Source organism: Oryctolagus cuniculus, chromosome 9, assembly GCF_964237555.1.
Source record: "Oryctolagus cuniculus chromosome 9, mOryCun1.1, whole genome shotgun sequence".
Classification (NCBI taxonomy): Eukaryota; Metazoa; Chordata; class Mammalia; order Lagomorpha; family Leporidae; genus Oryctolagus; species Oryctolagus cuniculus.
This window is the reverse complement of record NC_091440.1, coordinates 81,716,504-81,744,398: the sequence shown is the minus strand read 5'-3', so window position 1 is coordinate 81,744,398 and position 27,895 is coordinate 81,716,504. Positions and strand designations below refer to the sequence as shown.

The window sequence follows — 27,895 nt, the reverse complement described above, 5'->3', positions numbered from 1 at the left end:
TTTTTTTTTTTTGACAGGTAGAGTTATAGACAGTGAGAGAGAAAGACAGAGAGAAAGGTCTTCCTTCCATTGGTTCACCTCCCAAATGGCTGCTATGGCCGGCCCTGCGCCTATCTGATGCCAGGAGCCAAGTGCTTCTTCCTGGTCTCCAATGCGGTGCTGAGGCTCAAGCACTTGGGCCATCCTCCACTGCCCTCCTGGGCCACAGCAGAGAGCTGGCCTGGAAGAGGAGCAAAGGGGACTAGAACCCAGCGCCCATATGGGATGCCGGCACCACAAGGTGGAGGATTAACCAAGTGAGCCACGGCGCCGGCCCTATATACCATCTTTATATGTGGCAATAAAAACATCTTAGCACATTAGAATTGTTCCTATGACATACATCTGGTTTCTTAAAAAATAGTTATGGTTTCTTTAGGGCCCTCCTCCCCCTAGCAGTTATTCATGTTTGCATAATTAAAATTAGGCTTTTTAGAGTAGCAATATTCTGGAACCACATTTTCTTTATACTACATATATATTTTCTTATTATCTCCAACCCTTCTGTCTCTGTCATACAATTCAAATTGATATGATCATTTTCTCCTAGATTCTCATCACTTTCTGATGATATTTGCACTGGTCGATGAATAGGTCTTAGCTTTGGAGTTGGGCCCATGACTGAAGTTCATGTCATTTCTCACAACCCCTTTTATATCTTGGTACATAGGTGGTTTTTTTTTTTTAAGATTTATTTATTTATTTGAAAGTCAAAGTTACACAGAGAGAGAAGGAGAGGCAGAAAGAGAGAGAGAGAGGTCTTCCATCTGCTGGTTCACTCCCCAGTTAGCCGCAACTGCTGCGCCAATCTGAAGCCAGGAGCCAGGAGCTTCCCCTGGGTCTCCCACATGTGTGCAGGGGCCCAAGGACTTGGGCCATCTTCCACTGCTTTCCCAAGCCATACCAGAAAGCTGGATCGGAAGTGGAGCCGCCAAGTCTCAAACCGGCACCCATGTGGGATGCCGGCACTGTAGGCGGCAGCTTTACCCGCTAAGCCACCGTGCTGGCCTCAATAGGTGTTAAGAATGGAACCAAAGGAGCTGGTCTCCCATATGGGTGCAGGGGCCCAAGGACTTGGGCCATCTTCTACTGCTTTCCTGGGCCATAGCTGAGAGCTGGGTTGGAAGTGGAGCAACTGGAATTTGAACTGGCATCCATATGGGAAGCCAGCACTGCAGGCAGCAGCTTTACCTGCTATGCAACAGTGCTGGCCCCTAAAGTTGATTTAATTGTCACCTCTGAAATGTGTCCATTTTGTTAAATATCAGCCAACCATCTCTGAAACACATATTCTGAAATAGGATACAGCCCATCCTTAGGGGAGTAGTTATAAACTAATATACACATAATATATATATTGTTTATGCTGAAGTATCTTGGGAAAAAAAGCTACAGTCACCTCACAACACGTCATATATCAAGCCCCAGGTTATTTGTCCTTCCTGCCTGACTTGGGCCTCTGCTACCCACAAAGGAGACACAGATGAAGTTCCTGGATCCAGGCTTCAGCCTGGCCCAGCTCCAACTATTACAGCCATTTGGGGAAATGAGCCAGTGAATGGAAGATCTCTCTCTCTCTCTTTCTCCTTCAAAAAAAAATAATAAATCTTCTTTAAAAGGATTTTTAATTTTGATGTAGTGAAACATCTACTTTTTAAAAATGTATCCTAGAAGCAGAGAGAGAGAGAGAGAGGCAGACAGACAGACAGCAAAAGAGAGAGAGCACTCTCATCTGATTCACTCCTCAAATGCCTGCAATGGTGGGGCGGACTAAAACTGGCAGCCAGGAACTCAATCCAGGATCCCACATAGGTGTCAGTATTCTTTTGTTGTCTGTGCTTTCAGTTTTATAGACATAAAATTATTGTTAAAAACTGATGTATAAAGTTTTACCCATAAATGCTCTTATTAAGTCTTATAATTTTAGATCTTTGCTGTATCACAATTTTTATTATAATGAATAAACATAATATTTATCATTTTCTCATTTATAAGTACATGACACAACTGTCATGATCAATTTTTTAAGATTTATTTATTCGTTTGAAAGTCAGAGTTACACAGAGAGAGGAGAGGCAGAGAGAAAGAGAGAAAGAGGTCTTTCATCCGCTGGTTCACTCCCCTAATGGCCACAGTGGCCTGGCCTGAGCTGGGCCCATCTGAAGCCAGGAGCCAGGAGCTTCTTCCAGGTCTCCCACGCGGCTGTAGGGGCCCAAGTATCTAGGCCATCTTCTACTGCTTTCCCAGGCCCCAGCAGAGAGCTGGATTGGAAGTGGAGCAGCCGGGACTTGAACCGGTGCCCATATGGGATGCCGGCACTGCATGCGGTGGCTTTAGCCGCTAAGGAGCAGCGCCAGCCCCCATGATCAGTTTTTAACTCTTGATGTCATCCATGGAGGAACAAATCAGAGTTTGACTATCATCTAAGCAACGATAAAAGCAATTATGAGAAACAGCCTCACCCATCCACTCAAAGGATGGGCTCAGACTCAGGAAGTACAGGAAAGTGAAACTTCCTTAGTGATCTTGCAAGATCAGGAGCCTATGGGGCCAGCACACTCGGGTGGTTTACAGCAAGCTCCTTATTTCCAAGCTTGTAGTTTCTCCCCGCAGTTCTTCACTGGCTGAGTACTGAGGGGTTACAATCTTCCTGGCGTTTGCTTCAGCTGTTTTGGCCACACCTACTATCCTGTTTGCGTAAGAACTTTCTAGGTTCATGTTATTCTAGTTATTTTGATAGCTAGCTACTTATAACTTTTCACATATCTGCAAGCTGTCATGCTAGTTGGTTACCTACTCACAGCTTTACTTTGAAAATGAGCCAAATGATTACATTTATTATTTGTAGAGCAGGTTGTGCCTTTTTGGGTGATGGTTCAAATGAGGCAAAGCAACTAATACCATGGAGAGGGAACCCTAAAATTTCTCCTGCAAGGGTCTCATCTTTCTTCTATGTATTTATTTGAAAGTCAGAGTTACAGAGAGAAAGGGAGATATATATATAGAGAGAAATCTTCCATCTGCAGGTTCACTTCCCAAATGGCTGCAATGGCGAGGGCTTAGCCAAACCGAAGCCAGGAGCCAGGCACTTATTCCAGGTCTCCCACATGGGTGGTAGGGACCAAACACTTGGGCCATCCTCTGCTGCTTTTCCCAGGCCATCAGCAGGGAGCTGAATCAGAAGTGGAGCAGCTGGGGCACCAACTGGTGCCCATATCAGATGTGAGGTTGCAGGGGATGGCTTTACCCGCTAAACCACAGCACCAGCCCTGGTAACGCATGTTTTTAATTAGGTTCTTTTCTAATTTATCTCAGGTCATCTCTAAACATTGGGTTTATCTCACAAATCATTCATTAGTGGAAGAATGATATGAGATTTTTAATCTTTGAATTTTACCATGCAACATTGTACAATGCAAAACCTCAAATTCACTGGTTTATAAGTTAAAATATGCTTTGAAGTCATTATCTCAAAATATATTTCTATAAAATCACATTAATGCTGGTTGTATATGGATGCTGGATTACACTGCTCGAGAAGTAAAAATTGGGACAAATTTTCTAGAGAACGCTTTGTCAATATGTACCCAAACTTTAAAATCTGTACATAGGAAAAGCTTTGTTACTCTATATTAACTTAAATACATACAAAAGTAGACAGAATACAATGAATCCAGATATTTTTTGCTCAGTTTCTGCAATTATCAACTTACAGTTGATTTTGTTCCATATACCCCATCTGCTTTCTACCTTCATCTGTGCAAGTGCTGAAGTAAATCCCAGATATCATATCATTTCTTTTTCTTTCTTTTCTTTCTTTTTTTAAGATTTATTTATTTGAAAGGCAGAGTTACAGAGAGAGAGAGAGAGAGAGGGAAAAACAGAGAGACTCTTCCACCTGCTGGTTCATTACACAAATGTCTGCAATGGCTGGAGCTGGGTCTGAAGTCAGGAGCCAGGAGTTTGTTCTGGGTCTCCCACATGGGTACAGGGGCCCAAGCATTTGGGCCATCCTCTGCAGCTTTCCCAGGCACATTACCAGGGAGCTGGATTGGAAGTGGAGCAGCCAGGAATCAAACCGGCACCCATATGGGATGCTGGCATCACAGATGGTGGCTTCACTTGCTATATCCCAACCTGGCCCCCTATTTCTTCTCCTTCTCCTTCTCCTTCTCCTTCTCCTTCTCCTTCTCCTTCTCCTTCTCCTTCTCCTTCTCCTTCTCCTCTCCTCCTCCTCCCTTCTCTTCCTCCCTTCTCCCTTCTTCTCAGGCAGAGTGGACAGTGAGAGAGACAGAGAGAAAGGTCTTCCTTTGCCGTTGGTTCACCCTCCAATGGCGCCGCAGCGCAACGCACCGGCCATAGAGGCCATTTGCAGGGTGAACCAACAGAAGGAAGACCTTTTAAAGGAAGGAAGACCTGTTTAACTCTGTCTGCCAAAAAAAAAAAAAAAAAAAGAAAGAAAAGAAAAGAAACTCCAATAGTAACTAAATGTTTTTGTTTTAAAAGCATAATAGGGCCCAGCGCTGTGGCACAGCGCGTTAAAGCCCGGGCCTGAAGTGCCAGCATCCCATATGGGCGCCGGTTCTAATCTCAGCTACTCCTCTTCCCATCCAGCTCTCTGCTATGGCCTGGGAAAGGAGTGGAAGATGGCCCAAGTCCATGGGCCCCTGCACCACATGGGAGACCCGGAAGAAGCTCCTGGCTCCTGGCTTCAGATCAGTGCAGCTCCAGCCGTTGCGGCCATCTGGGGAGTGAACCATTGGATGGAAGACCTCTCTCTCTCTCTCTGTCTCTATCTCTCTCTGTAACTCTGTCTTTCAAATAAATAAATAAGTAAATAAAGCATAATAGTAACTTCTGCATTTAAGTATATTTTATGTCTTAAAAATTCATTATTGAACTGTGTTCAACAATGTGGTTCATTAAATAAACTACGGCATATCTCTACACAATAAGTAAATGCTAAAAATAATGACATAGATGTGTATTTATTAACTTGAAAGCTATTCATGATAGTTTACTTAAACCTCAGTTTATTTTTTATTTTTTTTGACAGGCAGAGTGGACAGAGAGAAAGAGACAGAGAGAAAGGTCTTCCTCGTACCGCTGGTTCACACTCCAGTGGCCGCAGCGTCAGTGGCCACCGCAGCCTGTACGCTGCGGCCGGCACATTGCGCTGATCCGAAGCCAGGAGCCAGGTGCTTCTCCTGGTCTCCCATGGGGTGCAGGGCCCAAGCACTTGTGCCATCCTCCACTTCACTCCTGGGCCACAGCAGAGAGCTGGTCTGGAAGAGGGGCGACCGGGACAGAACCTGGCACCCCGACCGGGACTAGAACCTGGTGTGCAGTGCTGCCGATTGAGCCGCGGCGCCTGTCTGCTTAAACCTCAGTTTTAAAATATTAATATAGTCAGGGTAGCACAGGTTAATATGGTGACAAATTTCCCTTCTGCTTTTGTTCCCAAGTCACCCAAACTTTTTATGTCCTTACATAGTCTTTCAGAGATTTCTGGAGCTGATATTTCGCCTGCTGTACATCCTGTGGTCAGTTAAAGCAACGGAACACTTCTGTAAGGCTGTTCCATAGTCAGTTCCCTAAAACCCCTCCTTCCTTGTGTTTCCAGCTCTCTCCTGTGGGCCCCTAGAATTTGCACATCATCAACTAAAGTGTGAAGGCAAGCAGAGAACATACAATATCCTGTTGAAGCTACAGCCCAAATCTGTTCTGATTGGTCCTTGCTTGTCCTGTACAGTTGCAAATATCTTAAACATTATCTGTGGGTATTTCTGTACCTATATAAGCAGATTTTAAGAGGACATATACATTTATATAATATACATACATTATTTTAGAAATATATAATTTATATTATAAAGCAAAATGTGTATAATTGTATGAATAGAATATATTCTAAACTGATATATACCAGTGCATTAAAAGTAATTTTCTCTGGTGGCATAGTTAGGACTCTTTTCCCTTTTAAATCTTACTAATATTTCCACATTTCTCTATAATAAGCACAGTCTTTGCACAGCAAAAATGAAAATATATATCTAAACTGGTTTGTAGCAGAAAAAAAAAAGTCAATGTTTTTCAACAGCTCCATCTGCTGGCTGCTGAGTAAAGCTAATTTATAAAGATTACCAGATTTTGTTTTCACTAATGGTATAGCACGAGAAGAAACTGAATTCCGGTGTTAAAACAAAGGTTGTAGGCCAGCACTGTGGACAAGTGGGCTAGGCCTCTGCCTGTGGTGCCTGTGTCCCATATAGGTGCCAATTCTAGTCCCGGCTGCTCATCTTTTGATCCAACTCTCTGCTGTGGCCTGGGAAAGCAGTGGAAGATAGGCCAAATGCTTAGGCCCCTGCACCCATGTCAGGGACCCACAGGAAGCTTGGGGTTGGCCCAGCTCCTGCTGTTGAGGCAATCTGGGGGTGAACCAATGGATAGATCTTCTTGTTTCTCCCTCTCTGTGTCTATAACTGTACCTCTCAAATAAATAAATAAAATCTTAAAAAAAGAAAAAAGAACACTTCTTACACATCCCTGAAGAGTAAGTATCAAGACTCCAGTTAAGAGGCTGGCATTGGGGCATAGTAGGCTAAGCCTCTGCCTGTGGCACTGGCATCCCCTATGGGCACCAGTTTGTGTTCTAGCTGCTCCCCTTCTGATGCAACTCTCTGCTATGGCCTGGGAAAGCAGTGGAAGATGGCACAAGTGGCTTGGGCCCCTACACCCATGTGGGATACCCGGAAGAAGCTTCAGGTTGGTCCAGATCCTGCTATTGTGGCCATTTGAGGAGTGAACCAGTGGATGGAAGACCTTTCTGTCCCTCCCTGTCTGTCTGTAACTCTCCTTCTCAAATAAGTAAAATCTTAAAAAAAAAAAAAAAAAGACTCCAGTTAATTTACTGGAGTAATAAGTGATTAAGGAGCTGTGGAAGATGACCCAAGTACTTGGGCCCCTATACTTTGTGGAGGACCCAGAAGAAGCTCTGGCTCCTGGCTTCAGATCCGCACAGCTCCTGCCATTGTAGCCATTTGGGGAGTGAACCAGCAGATAGAAGACCTTTGTCTCTGTCTCTTCTCTCTGTCTGTAACTCTTTCAAATAAATAAATAAAGTTTTTTTAAAAAGACTCCAGTTCTGGCCAGCGCCACGGCTCACTTGGCTAATCCTCCACCTGTGGCACTGGCACCCCAGATTCTAGTCCTGGTCGGGGCGCCCGATTCTGTCCTGGTTGCTTCTCTTCCAGTCCAGCTCTCTGCTGTGGCCTGGGAAGGCAGTGGAGGATGGCCCAGGTGCTTGGGCCCTACACCCGCATGGGAGACCAGCAGGAAGTACCTGGCTCCTGGCTTCGGATTGGAGCACGCCTGCTGTAGCGGCCATTTTGGGGGGTGAACCAACAGAAGGGAGGACCTTTCTCTCTTTCTCTCTCTCTCTCTCTGACTGTCTAACTCTGCCTGTCAAAAAAAAAAAAAAAAAAAAAAAAAAAAAAAAAAAAAGAAGACTCCAGTTAATTTACTGGAATAATAAATGATACAGGAGTGGGCATTGTGATGTAGCAGGTTAAGCTGCCACTTGGGACACCTGTATCCCATATTGCAGTGCCACCCATTCAAGCCTCTACTCCTGCTTCTGATTCAGCTTTCTGCAAATGTGCCTGAGAAGGCAGCAGTTGATGGCCAAATACTTGGGTCCCTGCCACCCATGTGTGAAACCCCATTGGAATTCCTGGCTGTGGCTTCAGCCCATCCCAGCCCTGGCTGTTGAAGACATTTTCCAGGTGAACCAGTGGATAGAAGATCTCTCTCTCTTTCCCTCTCTATGACTCTGAATTTCAAATCAATAAATTTTTCAAAATGATAGAAATTTGGTTCAATATACTAGAGATCTACAAAATATTTATGTAACATGATTATTATAAAAAAACTATGGATAGATTTCAATTTTTTGCATCAAAATAAACTTAATCCCATTTCCCAAGACCTCTTTGAAGTACCTTTGTGGTGTAAGCTGCTACTCTGTGCACAAAAATAAATTGTTTGGGCTGGTGTTATGGAACAGTGAGTTAAGCAGCTGCCTGTGATGCGAACATTCCATACCAGTTCTGGTTATAATCCCAGCTGCTCTGCTCCGATTTGGATCCCTGCTAATGTGCCTGCAAAAGCAGCAGAAGATGGCCCAAGTGCTTGGGTCCCTACCACCCATGTGGGAAATCCGGATGGAATTCCTGGCTCCTGACTTCAGCCTGGCCTAGTCATGGTGGTTGTAGCCAGTTGAGGGGTGAACTAGCTGATGGAAAATCTCTCTCTGTCTCTCTCTAACTCTGCCTGTTAAATAAATAAATAAATCTTTTAAAAAATAAATTATTTGCCTATAACAGAATTGTGAGACTATAAAGCTGTTTTGTTATTTTGACTACTGTACTATAGAATGCTGATTTTGTTACTAGCGCAAAAATAATTAATACTGGGGCTGGTGCTGTGGCATTGCGGGTTAAACCTCCCTCTGCATTGCTGGCATCCCATATGAGCACTGGTTTGAGACCCAGATATTCCAATTCTGATCCAGCTTTCTGCTAATGCATCCTGGAAAAGCAGCAGCAGATGATCCAAGTCCTTGGGCCCCTGCACCCATGTGGGAGACCTGGAAGCACCTCTTGGCTCCTGGCTTCTTTATCCTAGCCCAGCCCCAGCCGTTGTGGCCATTTGGGGTGTGAATCAGCATATGGAAGATCTCTCTCTCTCTCTCTGTAACTCTGCCTTTCAAATAAATAAATCTTTGAAAAATAATATTAATGAATTATTGCATGTGAATATATGTGAAACATGTCACATTGCAGGAGTTCCTATGCTTTTGCAAAAATATTCTGAGATTGTAAAAATATTCTGAGATAGGGTCTAATTTCTTTGTTATTATTTTCATAGCTTTTCAAGTGAAATTGCTCTTAGCTAGTTGAACTGATGATGCATGTTTTCCTAAACACAAATATACTCTTTGGATGGTAAGGTGAGATATCATATTTTGTGTAAAAATTTCTCAGTCATCTATCTTTGGAGCTTATTTTTAAAGAAATCACTACCAAAAAGAAAATACACATTATCAGTTTGAAAGAACACTTTGAAGCAATAATGTTCTATGTCAGGGTCTCAAGCCCGAGGCTGGCCCCTGACCAGCAGGGGCAGTACAGGCACTCCCCAACAAGGTGGACAGGAGAGGTAAGGTCGATGGGTGATAAGCACACCACAAGCACCCGCGAGTTCTGTCAAAGCAGGAACTACTTTATCGAGGAAGCGTACAGGCTTATAAAGCTTACGAAGGACATGTGCAGTAGGGGAGCCAATCAGCAAAAAGGTCATGCAGCCATGGGTGGACCACGCACAGGGGCATCTTAAGCAAAGTATAGGGATCATGCACTGTCCATGTGTCCGGAACTAAAGCGGAGCTATCCCTGCTGGTGGTCTGATCTTATGTAGCTTAACTGCGGCAGCCGCAGACATGCCAGGCACCATACTGTAATGGAGATTTTAGTCAATGCCCAACAGTTCTACTCTTCAGGTTCAATTGTTCCTATGTTCTCATAAGTCAATCAATATGTCCACAAATTCACAGTGTTACTTGTGGCTTACTTGGGCCTTAAGCTAAAAGGATTTCAAACATATCTGTGATTTGGAATGGGATTTTAGAATTACTTTCTAAACTAATTGGAAGACGTGAGAATAAAAAAAAATTTCTTCATTGTGTGTCTCAGGACAAATTATTCCGTTTTCTGAATCTCAGTTTCATGATGTAAAGTGGAATAATTGAAAGCGGCAATCATTTCAATTCTCTTTGCAAGATTGTTAAAGTCTTTTTTTTTTTTAAGTTTTCATTTATTTATTTGAGAGGTAGAGTTAGACAGAGAGAGGGTGGGGAGAGAAAGGTCTTCCATCTGTTCCTTCACTCCCAAAATGGTTACAATGGCCAAAACTGGGCCCATCCAAAGCCAGAAGCCAGGAGCTTCTTCCAGGCCTCCCACGTGGGCCTAGGAGCCCAAGTCCTTGGGCCATCTTCCACTGTTTTTCCAGGCCATAGCAGGGAGCTGGATTGGAAGAGGAGCAGCTGGGACATGAACTGGCACCCATATGGGCTGCTGGCGCTGCAGATGGAGGCTTAGCCTACTATGCCCTAGCACCAGCGTGTCAAAGTCTTTTTATAGATTTTTTTTCTGACACTTTTCCCTAAACCTCTCTAATGTAATATAAAATATAAACAAACTGATAATAAAATTCAAAAGCCGCTATCACTATTGCGTGTATTTTATGCAAGCTTGATCCTATAAAAAAGGAAGTCTCCCTTCTACAATGGGAAGAAGTGACATGAATTTAAAAAGACAGACTTGCTTGAGTACATATATAGAATTAACATAGAATTCACATCGTATTTGGGGAGGAGATTGAGATCCTAGAAAAGAATGGGAAAATTTCCTTTTTTATCCCTTTTAAAAATAAGTGGGGCAAAATTCTTCTGTAATTGTAAATGGCACAGGAAATAGGACTAGGGAAAGGGTGAAAAATTCAAGATTAAATGGTAGGTGAACTCACAGGGAAAGTCATAGGCCAAAGAAGTTTGGGTTTGGGGAAAAGGGAAGAAGCAAGAAGTAATGAGAAGTAAAAAAGTGTAGGTATGTCATGTAGATGAGTCTGGCTGAATAGGTCAGTCTCGGTCCTCACATGGCTTCAGCTCTTCTCCACAATAGCAGGAGCTCTCCTGGAATGCCAGACAACTCACCAGAATCAAAGCATGAATACACAGTTTAGGAGAGAGTCTTCATTTTCATCTATTCAGTCACCCAGTCTTATTGCTCTGTTACTTGTTTCCAACAACACATGAAGACATTTTTTTTTTTTTTTTACAGGCAGAGTGGACAATGAGAGAGAGAGAGACAGAGAGAAAGGTCGTCCTTTCCCTTTGGTTCACCCTCCAATGGCCGGCGCGGCTGGTGCACCGCGGTCGGCGCACTGTGCTGATCCGATGGCAGGAGCCAGGTGCTTCTCCTGGTCTCCCATGGGGTGCAGGGCCCAAGCACTGCACTCCCAGGCCACAGCAGAGAGCTGGTCTGGAAGAGGGGCAACCGGACAGAATCCGGCGCCCCGACCGGGACTAGAACCCGGTGTGCCGGTGCTGCTAGGCGGAGGATTAGACTATTGAGCCGCAGCGCCGGCTACATGAAGACATTTTATTCTAAACACAAATGTGTTTAAAGGAGCCGAGTATAACTATAGTAAGTATGCTTCTGGCAATAAGTTTAACTGCTTGCTGAGAATTACAGCAATAATCCTGAAGTTAATGATCAGTTTCTTTCTTTTATTTCTGAACCAAGGATATTATTGATAAAATGAGAAGTTTGGAGTACGTCATTGTTCTATAAAAATATATTATTTTTGTCTTTTCAAAACATTTCTTGGGGCTGGTGCTGTGGTGTAGTGGGCTGAGCCTCTCACTGTGGCGCCAGCATCCCATAAGGGCTCCAGTTTGTGTCTTGGCTGCTCCTCTTCCAATCTAGCTCTGCTATGTCCTGGGAAGGCAGTAGAAGAAGACACAAGTGCTTGGGCCCCTGCACCTGCATGGGAGATCCAGAAGAAGCTCCTGGTCCCTGGCTTCCAGTTGGCCCAGCTCCAGCCATTGTGAGCATTTGGGGATTGACCCAGTAGATGAAAGACGTTTCTCTCCATTTCTCCCTGTCTCTGTAGCTCTACCTCTCAAATATGTAAATAAAATGTTTTAAAAAAACTTTTATTAGTTTTATTTATTTGTTTGAGAGGCAGAGTGAGAGAGGGGGGGAAGAAACAGATAGATCTTCCTTTTGCTAGTTCACTCTCCAAATGCCTGCAATAGCTGTGGCTGGGCAGTTTGAAGCTAGGAGCCCAGAACTCTATCCAGGAGTTCACCATATGGGTGGAAGGGATCCAAGTACTTGGCCCATCATCTTCTGCCTTCTCAGATGCATTATTAGAAAGCTGGGTTGGAAGTGGAGGAGACAGGACTGAAGCCTGTACTCCAATATGAGATGTGGACATCCCAAGCAGCAGCGTAACCCATGGTGCCTTCATGCCTGCCCCTCAAGATATTTTTAATAGGAAATATTATTGTACTCATAGTAATTAGTTTAAAAAAATGGTGCTTTTATTTTTTTGACAGGCAGAGTTAGACAGTGAGAGAGAGAGAGACAGAGAGAAAGGTCTTCCTTCTGATGGTTCACCCCCCAAATGGCCGCTGCGGCCGGCGCACCACGCTGATCCGATGGCAGGAGCCAGGTACTTATCCTGGTCTCCCATGCAGGTGCAGGGCCCAAGCACCTGGGCCATCCTCCACTGCACTCCCGGGGCACAGCAGAGAGCTGGCCTGGAAGAGGGGCAACTGAGACAGAATCCGGTGCCCCAACTGGGACTAGAACCCGGGGTGCCGGTGCCGCAGGTGGAGGATTAACCTCATGAGCCGAGGCGCCAGCCAAGTAATGGTGCTTTAAGGAACAAAAAAACCATGATTGATATGCAGCACCCTTGGTCATAAGATGGTTTGCCTTGGTATTTACGTGTTTTCTGTTATTTTTGCTTGCTTATCCCTGTGTAATTACATCATCTGTGTTATACAGATCACCTGAAATCCATTGATGTCAGAGATAGCTTTTTATTTTTAGTTGACACAAAGTTCATATTTATGGGGTACCAGTGACATTTCAGTGCATGCATGAAATGTAATGATCAGGTCAGGCCAATTGGCATATGTATCACCTCAAACATTTATCATTTCTTTGTGTTGGGAACATTCAAAGGCAATTGAAATACGCAATTGTTACCAACCATAGTTATTCTACTGTGCTATTGAATATGAAAGAGTTTACTCTACCTATCCACCTGCACTCCTGTGCCCATTAACCTTCTTCCCACCCTTCTTCCTCACATTCACCCTTGGCTTCGGTAACTACTATTGTATGGTCTACTTCCATGAGATCAACTTTTTAGCTTCCATATAGAAGTAAGAACATACGTTTTTATTCTCTGTCAGCCTTTGGTTACACAGGGACCTAGCCTGGGAGCCACCTCTACCAGGGAGCCCTCCTGGATAGCACAGAAGTCAAGGGTCCCTCCCCACCCTGCCCCCATCACAGACCTGCCAGGCCCTGCGGGGAACCCACAGGCATGGAGGGGCTGGAGAAGTTATTGCTTCTGTGATCTGGGGAGTAGATCTGTGGGATGGGATGGGGGAGAGCCAGGAGGTCAGGGGCTGTCCTCATGGGGCCCCACGCCCCGAAACTCACCTAGGCTTGCGCCTTCCCAAGGGCACTACTTCATTTATCAAAATGTCCTCCAGTTTCATCTGTGTTGATGCAGATGACATAAATTTGGTCTTTGTTATGTAAATACATCACACTTTTGATGGACATCTAGGTTGATTCCCTATCTTGGCTGTTATGAATAATACTGCAATCACCATGGGAGTGCAGATGTCTCACATACCGATTTCAATTCCTTAGGATGCGTATCCAGAGTTTTGGGATCATAAGGTAGTTCTATTTCTAGTTTTTTCAAGGAAACTCTATACCATGTTCTATAATGACTCACTAATTTACATTCCTACCAGCAGTGTATGTATGAAAGTTCCCCTTTCTCTGCAACCTCACCAGCATTTTTTATTTTTTGTCTTTTTATGCACATGCATTTATTTTTCATTTATTTGAAAGGCAGAGAGAGAGAGAGAGAGAGAGAGAGAGAAAGTTTTCTATCCACAGTTTCACTCTTCAAACCCCTGCAACATCCAGGGCTAGTACTATGGCACTCAGTCTAGGTTTTCCAGGTGGGTGGCAGGAACCCAAGTATGGACTCATTATCTGCTGCCTCCCAAGGTTTGCATTAGCAGGAAGCTGAAGTTGGAAGTGGAGCTGAGACTTGAATCCAGGCACTCCAATATGGGATATGGGCGCCCCAAGCTGTGTCTTTGCTGCACCAAATGCCCAACTATTAAATGTGTGTAACTCAACTGTGTTAGCATAATCCTTAATAGACTTTAACTGTTACAAAGAATACATGATGAAACAGTGTTGATTTTTTTAAAAGATTTATTTATTCATTTGAAAGTCAGAGTTACACAGAGAGAGGAGAGGCAGAGAGAGAGAGAGAGGTCTTCCATCTACTGGTTCACTCCCAGATGGCTACAACGGCTGGAGCTGTGCCAATCCAAAGCCAGGAGCCAGGAGCCAGGAGCCAGGAGCTTCTTCTGGGTCTCCCACATGGGTGCAGGGGCCCAAGGACTTGGGCCGTCTTCTACTGCTTTCCCAGGCCATAGCAGAGAGCTGGATTGGAAGAGGAGCAGCCGGGTCTCAAAACGGTGCCCAAATGGGATGCCAGCGCTTCAGGCCAGAGTGTTAACCAGCTGTGCCTCAGTGCCGGCCCCAGTGTTGATTATTTATTATAAGTTGTTAAAAAATAACACTTTGGCTAAGGATTGCAGAGTCTACAGCTTTGTTTTCTGGTAGGAAGCCACTAACCATGTAGGCTTATTGAGCACTTCTTGAAATACAACTATTGCAAATTGATATGTGCTATAAGTGTAAAATTCACAGTAGGAACAAAAGAATGTAAAATAGCTCAATAAATTATATATTTATTGTGAAAATGACAATAGTTGAATGTTATGCTACATAAAAATATTAGTACAATTAATTTCATTGGCTGGCTTTTATTTTATTTTTCAAATTTATTTTATTTTATTTTTTTGACAGGCAGAGTGGACAGTGAGAGAGAGAGACAGAGAGAAAGGTCTTCCTTTTCCATTGGTTCACCCCCCAATGGCCTCTACAGCCAGCGCGCTGTGGCTGGTGCACTGCGCTGATCCGAAACCAGGAGCCAGGTGCTTCTCCTGGTCCCCCATGGGGTGCAGGGCACAAGCACTTGGGCCATCCTTCACTGCACTCCCAGGCCACAGCAGAGAGCTGTACTGGAAGAGGAGCAACCAGGACAGAATCTGGCGCCCCGACTGGGACTAGAACCCAGGGTGCCGGGGCCACAGGCGAAGGATTAGCCTAGTGAGTCACGGCGCTGGCCGGTTTTATTTTTAAAATGAGAAAACTAGGGGCTGGCATTGTGGCATAGTGGGTAAAGCCGTTGCCTGTGACATCAGCGTCCCATATTGGCATGGGTTTGAGTCCTGGCTGCTCCACTTCCAATGCAGCTCTCTGCTATGGCCTGGGAAAGCAGTAGAAGATGGCCCAAGTGGTTGGACACCCATGCACTTACGTGGGAGATCCAGAAGAAACTGCAGGCTCCTGACTTTGGATCAGCTCAGCTCTGGCTGTTGTAGCCATTTGGGGAGTGAACCAGTGGACAAAAGACCTCTTTCTGTCTCTCTTTCTCTCTGTCTGTAACTCTGCCTCTTAAATGAATAAATAAATCTTTAAAAAATGAGAAAACTTTAAATAGCATACATGGTTCACATCATGTTTCTGTTGACAGCACAGCTTTTGCAGGATTGTACACGGTAACACACGTGTAATTATTTGAAGGGCAGAGAGAGATAGAGAGAGAGACAGAGAGAGAGAGAGAGAGAGAGAGAGAGAGAGAGAGAGAGGTTGGTATATTCTATCTGCTTGTTCACTCCCCAAATAGCTTCAATGACTGGGGCTGGGTCAGGCCATACCCCAGCACTTGGGCCATCTTCCACTACTATCCCAGGCACATTAGCAGGAGCATTGTAAGTAAGGATTGTAGGCGGAGCAGCTGGGACTCCAATCGGCAACACGGCAGTGGCTTAATCCACTGCGACACAGTGTCAAGACTGGCCAAGACTTTTTAAGGAATTAAATGTACTCAACATGAGACCTATAGGACAATGTTTATAAAGAAAGTCGTAGGGAAACTGCCTTGGCTTCTGTTTACCAGCTGTAGCATTAGGTTTAATTACAAAGTGGGCAAAGTTCACCTTCAAGTCCCCTCCCCTAATTTTCCTTGTGGCACCCTTCCCTTGCAGGTCTCCCCCTGTTGGAAATCTCAGTGCTTTGCTTAGCCCTTTTTCTTACCTGTCTCTACACAAGGAAAGTAATCTGACAATGCAGGGTGGAGTGGAAGCGTGGACTGACAAGAACATGCAATTAGTGGAGATTTCCCAGGTGATTTGGTATTGTTGCACTCCAGGACTTGCCTGGAGTCTACAGATGACTGTGGCAAATATTCAGGAATATTTGCATTGTAAACCAGGGTCATAAGAGGGCACAGAGCCTAATGGAGGGTTAATCATGGAAATTCTAGGCATCATGTGCTGAGATTGGAATGGAGAGGAAGGAAGAGCCCTCATCCTTCCTTGCAGTGGCAGTGGGGTTATGAATGGGGCCAGCTCTAGGGGTACGGAGAAGACTATCCCAGAGCTTTAGCTGATTGTCTAGTGCCTGAAATACCACAGCTAATTTCTATTGGGCCTGGTCTGCTGATGCATACCTTTGGGCTGTTGTGTTATCTTTTTCAAGGAGTACAACTACATTCCTACATACTTGCTGAAGATCTGATGCCTTAATCCAGAGAATAAGTCTAGTGGGAGTTTCAACAGTGTTGTAGACTGACAGGAGTCATATTTTTGGCTTGATCATCCTTTGGCATGTACTTTGAGTTGTAACAAAATAGGTCATAGTGTTTGTCTAGGTAAGGACGGGTCTCCATTTACTAACTAGCTGCCCAGTGTGCCTTGCTATGTGTGATAAAGGTTTTACTGCTTTTGGGAAATCATGATGCAGTGTAGTCAGGCTATATTAAAAATGTGGAAGGGGCAATGGAGGTGTGATTAGGGCTGTTCATACTAACTATATGCATTCCTAGAAGGGGCCATCAAAGAAGGAGGTACCTTTCTCTGAAGGGAGGAGAGACCCTCTAGTTTGCTTATGGCCCTGTCTAAACACTGACGGAGTTTGTGGACTCAAAAGGCTCCCATAGCCTTGGCAGCTCATGACAAGAGCCTCGGGTGATCACTGACGTCATAAATAAGAGTGACAATTGTTAAATCAACAACAGGAATCACTGTGTACTTACTCCCCATGTAGGATCTCTGTCCTTAATGAGTTATACTATGAGAATTAACAGTAAAACTAGTCTTCAAACAGTACTTTATACTTTTGTCTGTGTGGGTGCAAACTGTTGAAATTATTACTTAATATAGAGTTGATCTTCCGTATATAAAGATAATTAAAAATGAATCTTAATAAAGAATGTGATGGGAGAGGGAGTAGGAGGCGGGATGGTTTGGGGGTGGGAAGGTGGGTATAGGAAGAATTGCTATATTTCAAAAGCTGTCCCTATGAAATTTATATTTATTAAATAAAAGCTTTCAAAAAAAAAAAAAAGAAGTGTAAGGAGAAGAAAAGCCTAAAAAATGAAACTAGATTTAGATTATTAAAAAAAAACTGCATGCATTCCTGATGCCTTCCAACTTCCTAAAACTCCTCTAACCTCAGGTTTAGATCCTACAAAAAAAAAAAAAAAAAAAAAAAAGGCAAGAAAGAAAGAAAAAAAAAAGAAAAAGAAAGAAAGAGAAAAATAGAAGCAAAAAACCCAGATAACCCAAAAATGAATGATGAATAATGGTTATCCCCCACATAAAAAATTTGTGTCCTCATCCTCAGAACTTTTGAATATGATAGTTTCCATGGTAAAGTGCATTAAGGTTGCAGAGTGAAATAAGGTTGCTGCAATTGGTGTTGTGGCACACCCCATTAAGCTGCTGCTTGCAACACCAGCATCCCATGGGAACACTGGTCTAAGTTTCAGCTGTTCCACTTCCAATTCAGCTCCCTGCTAATGTGCCTGGGAGATCAGTGGAAAATGGTCTGAATCCTTGGGCTCCTGTTAACCATGTAGGGAACCCAGATGGAGTTCCAGGCTCCCAGTTTTTGCCTGGTCCAGCACTTGCCATATGGCCTTTTGGGGAGTGAACCAGCAGATGGCTCACTATCTCCCTTTCTCTCTATAACTCTGCTTTTCAAATAATGCATAAATAAACAAATCTTTTTTTTTTTAAGAAATAAGGCTGATAATTGTCTGATCTTACATGAGAGATATTAGCGTGGATTATCCAGGTGGGCCCAGTATTATTACAAAAGTCTTAAAAGTGGATAAGGGAGGGAAAGGAGAACGAGAGAAAGCGATACGATGCTCGAAGCAGGGTCAGAGAGGTGCTATGGTGCTGGCTTTGAAGCTGGATGGAGACATGAGCCAAGGAATGTGGGCAGCCTCTAGAAACTAGAAATGGCAAGCAAATGGGTCCTCCCACAGGGTCTCCAGAAAGGACCACAGCCCTGCAGAGACCTTGATTTCAGCTCAGGGAGATGTGTGTCAGACTTCTGAATTACTGAACTGTAGGACAATTTGTGCTGTGTCACACCACTCACTTTGTGGTCATTTGTTCTAGCAGCAGTAGAAATAATACATGTGAGGGCTGGATTTGTGATTCTTCATAATCACAGATAATTCTTCTAATCAAGTCTTTCTAAGATGAGCATTTTTATATGTTCCCACATAAGCTCTGTTTCTCAGAGTGTAAAGCATTCACAACTGAGCTTTGGATGGTCAGGTCCATATATACTACATTCAATCACATTGCTCCTGACAAACTACAATGGGATTGTTTTTAAATCCAGAAACCTAGTAGTTTTGTTTAAATATCAGTGTTAGACAATAGTGCTTTAAATGAAGGTTTGTGTCACTATTATTATTTTTTCTTTTTTTTTGACAGGCAGAGTTAGACTGTGTGAGAGAGAGAGAGAGAGAGAGAGACAGAGAGAAAGGCCTTCCTTTTCCATTGCTTCACCCCCCAAATGGCCGCCACGGCTAGCACGATGCACTGATCCAAAGCCAGGAGCCAGGTGCTTCCTTCCCTCCAGTCTCCCATGTGGGTGCAGGGCCCAAGCAGATACTTTCATTGAGTGTGTGAATTGTTTAAGAATGATGTGCTCTATCTCGTGTGTGGCAGTGAGTCCTGAGATGGCTAAAGGTGTTGCATCAGCTCTGTGAGCAGAGAGCGGACTGGAACGGAGCAACCAGGACAGAATCCAGCACCCCGATCGAGACTAGAACCTGGGATGCTGGCGCCGCAGGGTGAGGATTAGCCAAGTGAGCCGTGGCGCTGGCTGTCACTATTTTCTGTAAATCCACTTGCCATTGTATAAAAGCAAACCCTTTTATGAGAAGCAATGTCTCATTGATGCTTTAAATTTTTTTTTTTTTCTATCTGGCCTAATGGTAATTCCCTACTATCCTCCACTGTAAATCTCTTTTGAATGCCGTCTCCTTTCTGGCCCAAGCTTTCCTTGGGTTCAATTCTGTAGTGTTGGCGGACTGAATGAACACTATGTATTCTGGGGCCGGTGCTGTGGCATAGTGGGTAAAGCTACCACCTGCAGTGCCAGCATCCTATATGGGTGCCGGTTCAAGTCCAGGCTGCTTCACTTCTGATCCAGCTCTCTGCTGTGGCCTGGGAAGCAGTAGAAGACGGCCCAAGTCCTTGGGCCCCTGCACCCACATGGGAGACCCAGAAGAAGCTCCTACTCCTGGCTTCAGATTGGTGCAGCTCTGACTGTTGCGGCCAGCTGGGGAGTGAACCAGCAGATGGAAGACCCCCCACCTCGCCCCCGCCTCTCCTCTCTCTGTGTAACTCTGACTTTCTAATAAATAAATAAATCTTAAAAAAAATATGTATTCTGGGTTTCACCACTGTCACTCATGACACACCATTGTCTAACAGGGTTCATGCTGAAACGGGCAAAACTGCTCACAGAGCTGATGTAACACCTTTAGCCATCTCAGGACTCACTGCCACACACGAGATAGAGCACATCATTCTTAAACAATTCACACACTCAATGAAAATATCTGCTGGGTGCCTGCTGGGATAAGAACAGTGAAAAACTCATGCAAGAAGTCTGGCCCTCCTTCTGCTTTTCTTTTGAACTTTTCTTTAAAAAAAAAAAACGATTTATTTATTTCAAAGACGGAGTTACAGAGAGAGAGAGAGAGAGAGAGAGAGAGAGAGAGAGGAGACATAGAAAGAGATCTTCCATCTACTGATTCACTTCCCAAATGGCCCCAATAGCCTGGGCTGCAGCAGGCCTAAGCCAGGAGCTAGGCTAGGCACTTCTTCTATGTCTTCCATATGTGTGGCAGGGGCCCAGGGACTTGGGACATCTTTCCCTGCTTTCCCAACTGCATTAGTATCGAACTGGATTGGAAATGGAGCAGCAGGGACCCCAACCAGTGCCCATATGGGATACAGGCACTGCAGATGGCAGGTAACCCCACTGTGCCACAGTGTCAACCCCTTAAACTTTCCTGTGTTCTGTGTTTGGAGGTTTGAGAATTGAAGAGGGCAAAGAAAGAAAGATAGCAACCATCAAAGAGTTATAATTTTTTTCTAGATCTCTCTGGCCGGGCAAGATTTTTGTTGCTGTTAACAGTGATATAAAGTAGGGAAATTCCTGAGATGGTTTTAAAAAGAGGTCGGAAAGAACTCACAGCAGATTTAAGTCAAATGTGTAAGATGGGTAGAAGCCTTGTGTCTATTCAATGGCAGCATCTCAGTGGATTACAGTAACTCAGGTCTAGTGATCATGGAGGGGACTTTAGCAGCATCGTCTGGGGAAACCTCCTGAAAGCCCAACGAATCGGGCTCAGCACCCACAGGCTCCCTGGCTGCAGATGACGGCATCTTATACCATCTTTCCCACCTCCATGATAGTAGTTTGTGTGTCAGCATTACTTTTGCTTCCATTGATAAATACCCTATTGCAATCCATAGCGCACTTCACGTGTCTTCATCACTGAAAAAAGATTTTCTCTGGAACAAATCTGGAGTAACGAAATACACCATGCCAGGGGAGACGGGCCCGCAGCAGGGATGGTGATACCAGAAGCCAAAGCAGAAAAGCGAAGAAGCCCGTTCTCCAGCTCCTGGAGGGGCCCGCACGCCGGCGATCGGCGCGGTGAGCGGCACAGCCCGCGCATCCCGCGGCGGCCGACCCAGCGCCGCCCCCGCGGGAGGTGCAGGCGGCAGACGTCCACCTGTTGCTGTCCCCCTCGCGGCCCTGCGACCCCGTTTCCTTCCAAAAGTTCAGGTTCGACAACGCGAAGCAACGGGATGCTCAGTCACAGGTTGGATTACTATGTGCGTCCCCCCCCCCCCCCCCCCAGCTTCTGCTGCCCCTTAAACAGCGTCTCCAAATCTCAAAGCGGTGGAATTTAGCAAAGACCCAACAGGGAATGCCAGAAAAAAAAAAAAAAAAAAGACCTGTGGCTCACTCAGAGTATCCGGGCCAGCGTTATCTGGGAAGGAGCGAAGTAGTTAATAACACCAATTTTGCTAACATAGCACAACATCGGGGCGGGACGTCAGCGTTTTAAAAACCGCCCAACCTTTACCCAAAAAGTTAGGGATACAGAACCGCGACCACCGTTCTCCGCAGAGGCTGACTGGGTACCGACAGCGGCCCATCACACACTCGGCCCCCGCGGCGACGTGCTTCTGCGGCTGCGCGCGCGCTCATCGGGCGGGGCGGAGGAGGGGCCTGCGCGTGCGCGCGGACGGGGCGGGGCCCCGGGGATCCCAGCGGGCGGACGAGCGCGCGCAGGGCCATGCGGTCGGCAGGGGGCGCTGCGCACCCACGCCGCGCTCTGCCTGCCCCCGGGTGCTGTCCGCGGCGGTTCGATTGGAGCAGCCTCCGAAGAGCGCTTGGCGCCATTTTGAAGCGGAGAGGAGGAGGAACGGCCGGGCTGGCTGCGGAAGGGGAGGGGGGGGAGGAGGCGATTGGATGCGGCGGCGGCGGCGGATCCCGGAGAGCAGCGGAGTGAGAGGAGTAGCGAGTCGGGCACCCGGAGGTAGGCAACAATTCAGTTAACGGAAAGAAAAATGTCCCTCCTCTGTGCTCGCCGCGCTCCATTTTTCAGCGGCCGCCACCACGGCTGTGTGTGTGGGGTGGTGTGCGGCGGGGCTGGAGCGGCGCCCGCCCGCCTGCCAGCCGAGCCGAGCCTCCGGGGCGTCGGGGGCTGCAGCGGCCGGCTGCCTGGCGGCGGCCGGGGGTCTGGGGGGCGCGGGCCCGGCTGCGGGTGGGGGCGGGGAGGGCCGGCGGTCGGCGCGCGCTCCTGCACGCCGCGGGCTCTAGCCGCAGCCGCTGGAAATTAAACTTGCCGCCGTGGTCCGAGCCGGGGCGCCCGCGGTGGCGGCGGGCAGTGACCTTGCGCGCGGGGCGGGGGTCCCGGGGCAGCCCCCGCGGCGCGCCCGCCGCCCCTCCCCCCGCGCCCCGGCGGCCCGCGGCTGTTTCCCGGGCGGCAGGCGGGCGGCGCGGTGCTCCTGTTGAATCCTCCCGCGGGCGGGTTTTTCCCCCTTCCGGGCGGCGCGGGGCCCCGGGGGGCGCCCTCGGAGCTCTCGGCGGGTCCCCGCGCGCCGCCCGGCCTGGCCGCGGGGCCGGGGCGGCGGGCTCGGGAGAGTGACATTTTCGCACGGTGGGACCCGGCCGCCGCCGGCGGAGAAAGCGCGCTTCCCCGCGCCGCTCGGAGCTGGTGCTGGGCAGCCCGAGGACCCAATTGAGGAAGAGCGGAGCGCGGGCGTGAAGTGACTCCTCCCCGGCGGCGGCTTTGGCTTCGGCAGGACCGGCCGCCCAGTGGGTGTGCGGTCGTGAACAGCTACCCCCCCCCCCCGTTTTTTTTTTTGCACTGTTATTTTGTCGACACTTGAAAAGTTTTGGGTCCGGAGAGAAAGCCGCTGCTGTGGGTTTCCAGGCTGCTCTCGGCGGCTCGACTGTTAACCCGCGGGAGCGAGTTTGCACGCCGAAGCGCGGCCCCTGCCCTGGTCCGCGGCCCCTCGGGCTGCCGCTGGCCGCGGGCGCTGTGGGCTCGGGCTCCGGGGGCCTCCGGCGCCCCACTCTGCCAGGACCGCTGGGCTCACGCCCTTCTTAGGAAGGGATGGATGGGCGCTAGTGTCCCCGTTGGTTGAACAGTTTTCGGAAACTTTTGCTTGTAGCCTGGGATTCGGGAGGTTGGTCTGGGGTCTTGAGAGAGGTGGGGAGTCCCGTACTGCCTTCCCAATAAGCACTAGAAACGCGTGTGTTTATGTGCAGGGGGCGAGCTGTTCAGTCAGTCCTAAGTATTTAAAACCTGAATGGCAGTGAAATCATTGTTCTGGGTTGCCCGTGGATAAGGCTTCAAGACAAAACAGTTTTCTCTGTTAACTGGTGGTGGTCAAGTGAAATAGGAACGCAAGTGTGGGCTTGAAAGAACACTTACCTATGCAGTGCGCATAATCAGCTGTTAGCATTTTTAGGGACAATGAATCGAGTTATTCCTGTGGTGTGTACAGTTCAGTTTGTGGAACAGTTAATCTTGCTTCTCATGTTGATAGCAAAAAACTCAATTAAAATTTATGGTGATGGCTGTGTGGGTGAAACTTACAGCGTGGGACCTCTTGTATTGATTGATCTGTTCTCAAAACCTTAACTATAAAAATACATCTTGAACCAGAACATTCTGCTTACAAATACATAGAAAAGATGCACTTCAGACAGAACGGAAATAGCTTTTTCCCCTTTTTCTGATGGTTTGAAAAATTTTTTCTCAGCTAGGGTGTTTTTTGAAGGTGTCTTTTAAATGGGACAGTAGTGCTTCTTCCCCCTCCTCGGTTTGTAAGAACTTTGTTATTTCTCTTTTGATTTAAGCTGATTCTTCCTGTGTTAAGTTTGCTTTTGCAGTGGTTTTTGTTACTCTTCCTGTCACCTTACTCTTCCTTGGTTCCTCTCCCCACTTCCTAGAGAATTCACGGAGTTAGGTGGTGATAGTCATTCTTGTCATAGGTAGTTTTGTGCTCAGGTTATTTGTACTAAGAGTCTACGGGTTGGCTGTCCTAATGTTTAAGTTAAAATTGTTCTGTAGTTCTGTTTAACAGTTACAGAGGGTAATATTTTGAGGACTAGTCTTTATCAGTAACTTGCTAAGCCTAAAATAAAGTGATGCCCTGTAAGAGGGCTGTCCTTGGGTAGCATATACCCAAAGCTTTGCGAGGAAGGGAATATTTTGGGTGGTCATGTTCTTTTTGCTTATTCCTCTTGGGAAACACAGAAGCTGTCCTTTGACTTCTGAGTGCTACTCCTTTGATCATGTTTGTTTAGAACAGACAGTTGAGCTTACTCTGATTTGGTTTGGGAACTCTTGGGTGACAAGTATTGTATACAGCTTATGTTAGAAAAGAGTGATTTTGTGTTCCTTTCATTAATGTTAGAGAGCTAATAGGAAACTCAGGATCTCCACTTAAGCTATTTTAGATGTGAGAAAATAGTTTCAGATTATAATTTGATTAACTTATCCAAGGTCACAGTCATATTCATGTAGTGGAATTGGGGTAGCCCGTAGGTCTCCCTGAAGCTTAGAAACTTCCCGTGGTCTGTATGTTTAATTTCAAGAATTAGCAGTATTATTTTCCATTTCCTTCTCACTTTTCTTCAACCAGAAACTAAAATTTCAGGGATAATGGTTTCAGATGCGGCTTTTAATCATTTCTATCCAGGAATCAGTCCACTTCTGTTGTCTCAAAAGATAACTGCTTGCATGTCTGTCTCCTGGTGCTGCTTGCTCTTTCAGGCTGTAACATTACTTGACATAGCATTTATTCCTTGTGAAACTTGTAAGCCAGAGTAATTTGGAAGTTAGTACTGAACTGTGTTATTAAGAGTGTGTGTGTGTGTGTGTGTGTGTGTATGTATGGGGAGGGAGAGACTGACTGACTGTATGTGTTCTTTTTTTTCCCTAACTTTCAAAATCAGATTGTTACACAGGTCATTTGTTCCCTCCAGTTACAATAGGCATTTTATTTGGGTTGAGTATTCCTGTTTAGAAATGTTAAAAATTCTATAAATGTGTAGTTTAAAAGTGAGCTCAGTAATTTCTCTGAGAAGGTATTTACTTTTAAGCTTACTCAAGAAGGAACCAAATGGTTTGCAGTTCTGACTTCTTGGAGAGTAGAGTTCAGCTCTTTACGCACACTGTTGTGTACCACCTGATCATAATCATTTCTCCCAGTGCTTGAAAAAAGTTTTATGATCCTTTCTTACTAATTAGTTCAGAATTAAAAATAAGTTTGCGCATTGAGACTGTAATTGTTTTAGCAGCCACAAGTGATTATGTAATGAGAAGAAAATCATGATAAAACTCAAGTGAATAAAATTTAGTTGTTTAAATCGTAAAGCCATTAATCTGAGACATTAAAATATCCATAATTATTATACTCTAATGATGAAACATTAGTAGTAAGCAGTAATTAGAAATTTTTGGTTTGTTACTGTAAAACTTGGTAGTTAAAGGCTGTGGAGGAAAGACTGATTAAAGCAGGGAACTCTTCTGAGGCATCTTTGGGCTCTAGAAGGACTTCACTAGCCTGGTGCTCTCTTTGAAAGAGAATGCTCTGAATCGGTTCAGTTACAGTGGGACAAATATTGAGCTTCTGGACAAGCAGGAGATGAGGACTGAGGCATTCTGCCCTGTGGAAGGAGTCACTGGCCTCCACTCCCAGGTGAGGAGAGCTCAGACCAAGGGAGTGGTTCCCAGCTGATGCTTCATTCTGAAAGGAGCACGTGGTCCCTCTTCAGTGACCATGACAGTTGTGCTTCTGTGTGTGTAAGAGTGAGGTTAGCCAAGACTAGAAATACAGTTGATAGGGAGATGGAGGGGGTGTCTCTCCCTAGGAGAGAATGGTTAGGGACCTGAAAGGAATGAAAATCAATGGCTCCTTAGGCAGTGAAGGGATTTCCTTACTCTTTTTTCCTGTTGGAAGTGATCTTGGGGAAGGAAGAAACGATTTTGAAGGAAAATTCCATATCCCAAAATGTATCCCTTACTAACTGAAATACTACTGGGCAGTTTCAGTTAGCTTTCAGATGTGGGCTAATGTGGTTGTTGAGTGAATTGGTGGTAAGTCGTGTATTTTAAGTTGAAAAGTTGTATATGTTTTTTAAAAAAAGCCTAATGGTACAGGAACATAAAAAATTACTTTTTTCCTCTTCCTCCCAGAAGGTAAACCACTGTTTACAGTTCCAGAAAGTTTAATTCATAAAAATATTTGTATAAATAGCAGTGTGTTATACTATTATGTTGTACTGCTGTTTACTTTTTTTGAACTGTGGCTTTTTTCTCCTTGGTTAATGTCACAGAACTCTTAATATTGGCATGATCAATGTAACTAAAAATAATTAGGGCGCTTTATTATAAGTATATTCCATAATTTATTTTTTCTTACTCCTGTTGAATGACAGTAGGTTGTAGAAGTTTATGCTAACCAGCAACATATGAGTATGCCTGTTACATGCTCACCAGTATTGAACTTGCTGAAACTTTATGGCTTTTGCCAAATTGGTATGCAAAGTATGTTTTTGTTTTTTGAGTTTACATTTCTTTGATTATGAGTGAGGATGAACATTTATATCTTGTTTTGGGGGGAGGTTACTTGCAGCATATACTGTAGTTCAAGTACTTTAATTTACTTGATGCAACACCCTCCCACTCTTTCCAGCACCAGTCCTTTTCTGAGAGCTACAGTGTGCTGAGAGAGGTCATGGAGGAATAAGATTTTGGAACCTACAGCACTTTGGGAGGTAGTGGTGCTCTGAATGGAGTGGCTGTGGTGTTAGGCCTTGAGTAACTAGGTGTCAGTACCAGAGTATTGAAAGCCCTTGGCTTGTCATAGAAGAGAGACAGAAGCAACCTGAAGGGAGATTTTAGAGTCTGGATAAATAAGCTATATGTATAGTCAGCTCAGCCTTGGTGCTGTCTGCTTGTCACATCTTGTCACTTCCCATCCCCTTCAATTGTCATTTCATGTTTAAATTTTATTTTTATGAGAGAGAGACCCTCATCCTCTGATTTCACTCCTCAAATGCCCACAATAGCTCAGGGCTGGGCCAGGCAAAGCCAGGTGCCTGGCACTCCAACTGGTGTGGGTTACTGGAACTTGAGTACTTGAACAATCACCTGCTGGCTCTCAGGTATGTATTAGCAGGAAGCTGGATCCAAAATGGAGTGGGGACTCAAACCAGGCACTTCAATATGGGATGTGGGCACTCCAGCATTGGCTTACCTGCTCTGCCAAATGCCTACCCGGTGTCATTTTATTTCTACTCATACTGTCATTTGATGTGTTCTTCTTCCCTGGAAGGGGTTGCAACCTGGATCTTGGGATTTCAGTTCCTCCAGAGATGAGGGCTTAGTTTTTCTTAGAAGGGAAACTGATTTTTCCCTTGAACCAGTCAAAGGAAGCAGTTTATTTCTAGAATCCTTTAGATCTATTTCCTCATCTTTAGTAGTGTCTCTCTGTAGCTGATATGCTGCTAGAGCAGATGTGGAGAACCTTTTTTCTGCCAAGAGCCATTGCTTATATATACCTTAATTTGTGGCCATTACATATTAACAACTGAAAAAGTAGCCTGCAATAGATTTACTGAGTTTCAAGTTCACTTGTGGTTGCCTTGAAGGGTCAGTCCAATGACTGACCACAGGCCCAGTGTTCATCTCCCCTGTGCTAGAGTGTCTGCGGTCTTACATACTGAACTGTACAGAAATCTTATGCTGGTAAGACTACATGAAGTTTGGTCCCATGTAATCCTTGTGTACTGTTCTCTCAATACATCCATCTTCACGTTTTTTATGCATTGAGGTTTTTCTTGGTAGGTTTGGGTGATTTGAAAGACTTACATGTCTTCAGTTATAATGTATACTTGTTAGTAAATGCCTGGCCCTTTGGTCATCTTTACTCCTAGTATAGCCATGGGTTCTTTTTTTTTTTTTTTTTTTTTGGACAGGCAGAGTG

The 27,895-nt window shown here is 45.4% G+C and overlaps 1 protein-coding gene across 3 annotated transcripts in view; it reads left to right on the top strand.

Moving 5' to 3' along the window:
- Nucleotides 1-21,796: 21,796 nt before the first annotated feature.
- Nucleotides 21,797-27,895, top strand: part of PDS5B (PDS5 cohesin associated factor B) — a 202,544-nt gene continuing 196,445 nt past the window's right edge. For all 3 annotated transcript variants that reach the window (XM_051831824.2, XM_051831821.2, XM_051831820.2), the window contains exon 1: nt 21,797-21,927. The gene's annotated coding sequence lies outside the window, so the exon portion shown is untranslated. The remainder of the gene's footprint in view (nt 21,928-27,895) is intronic.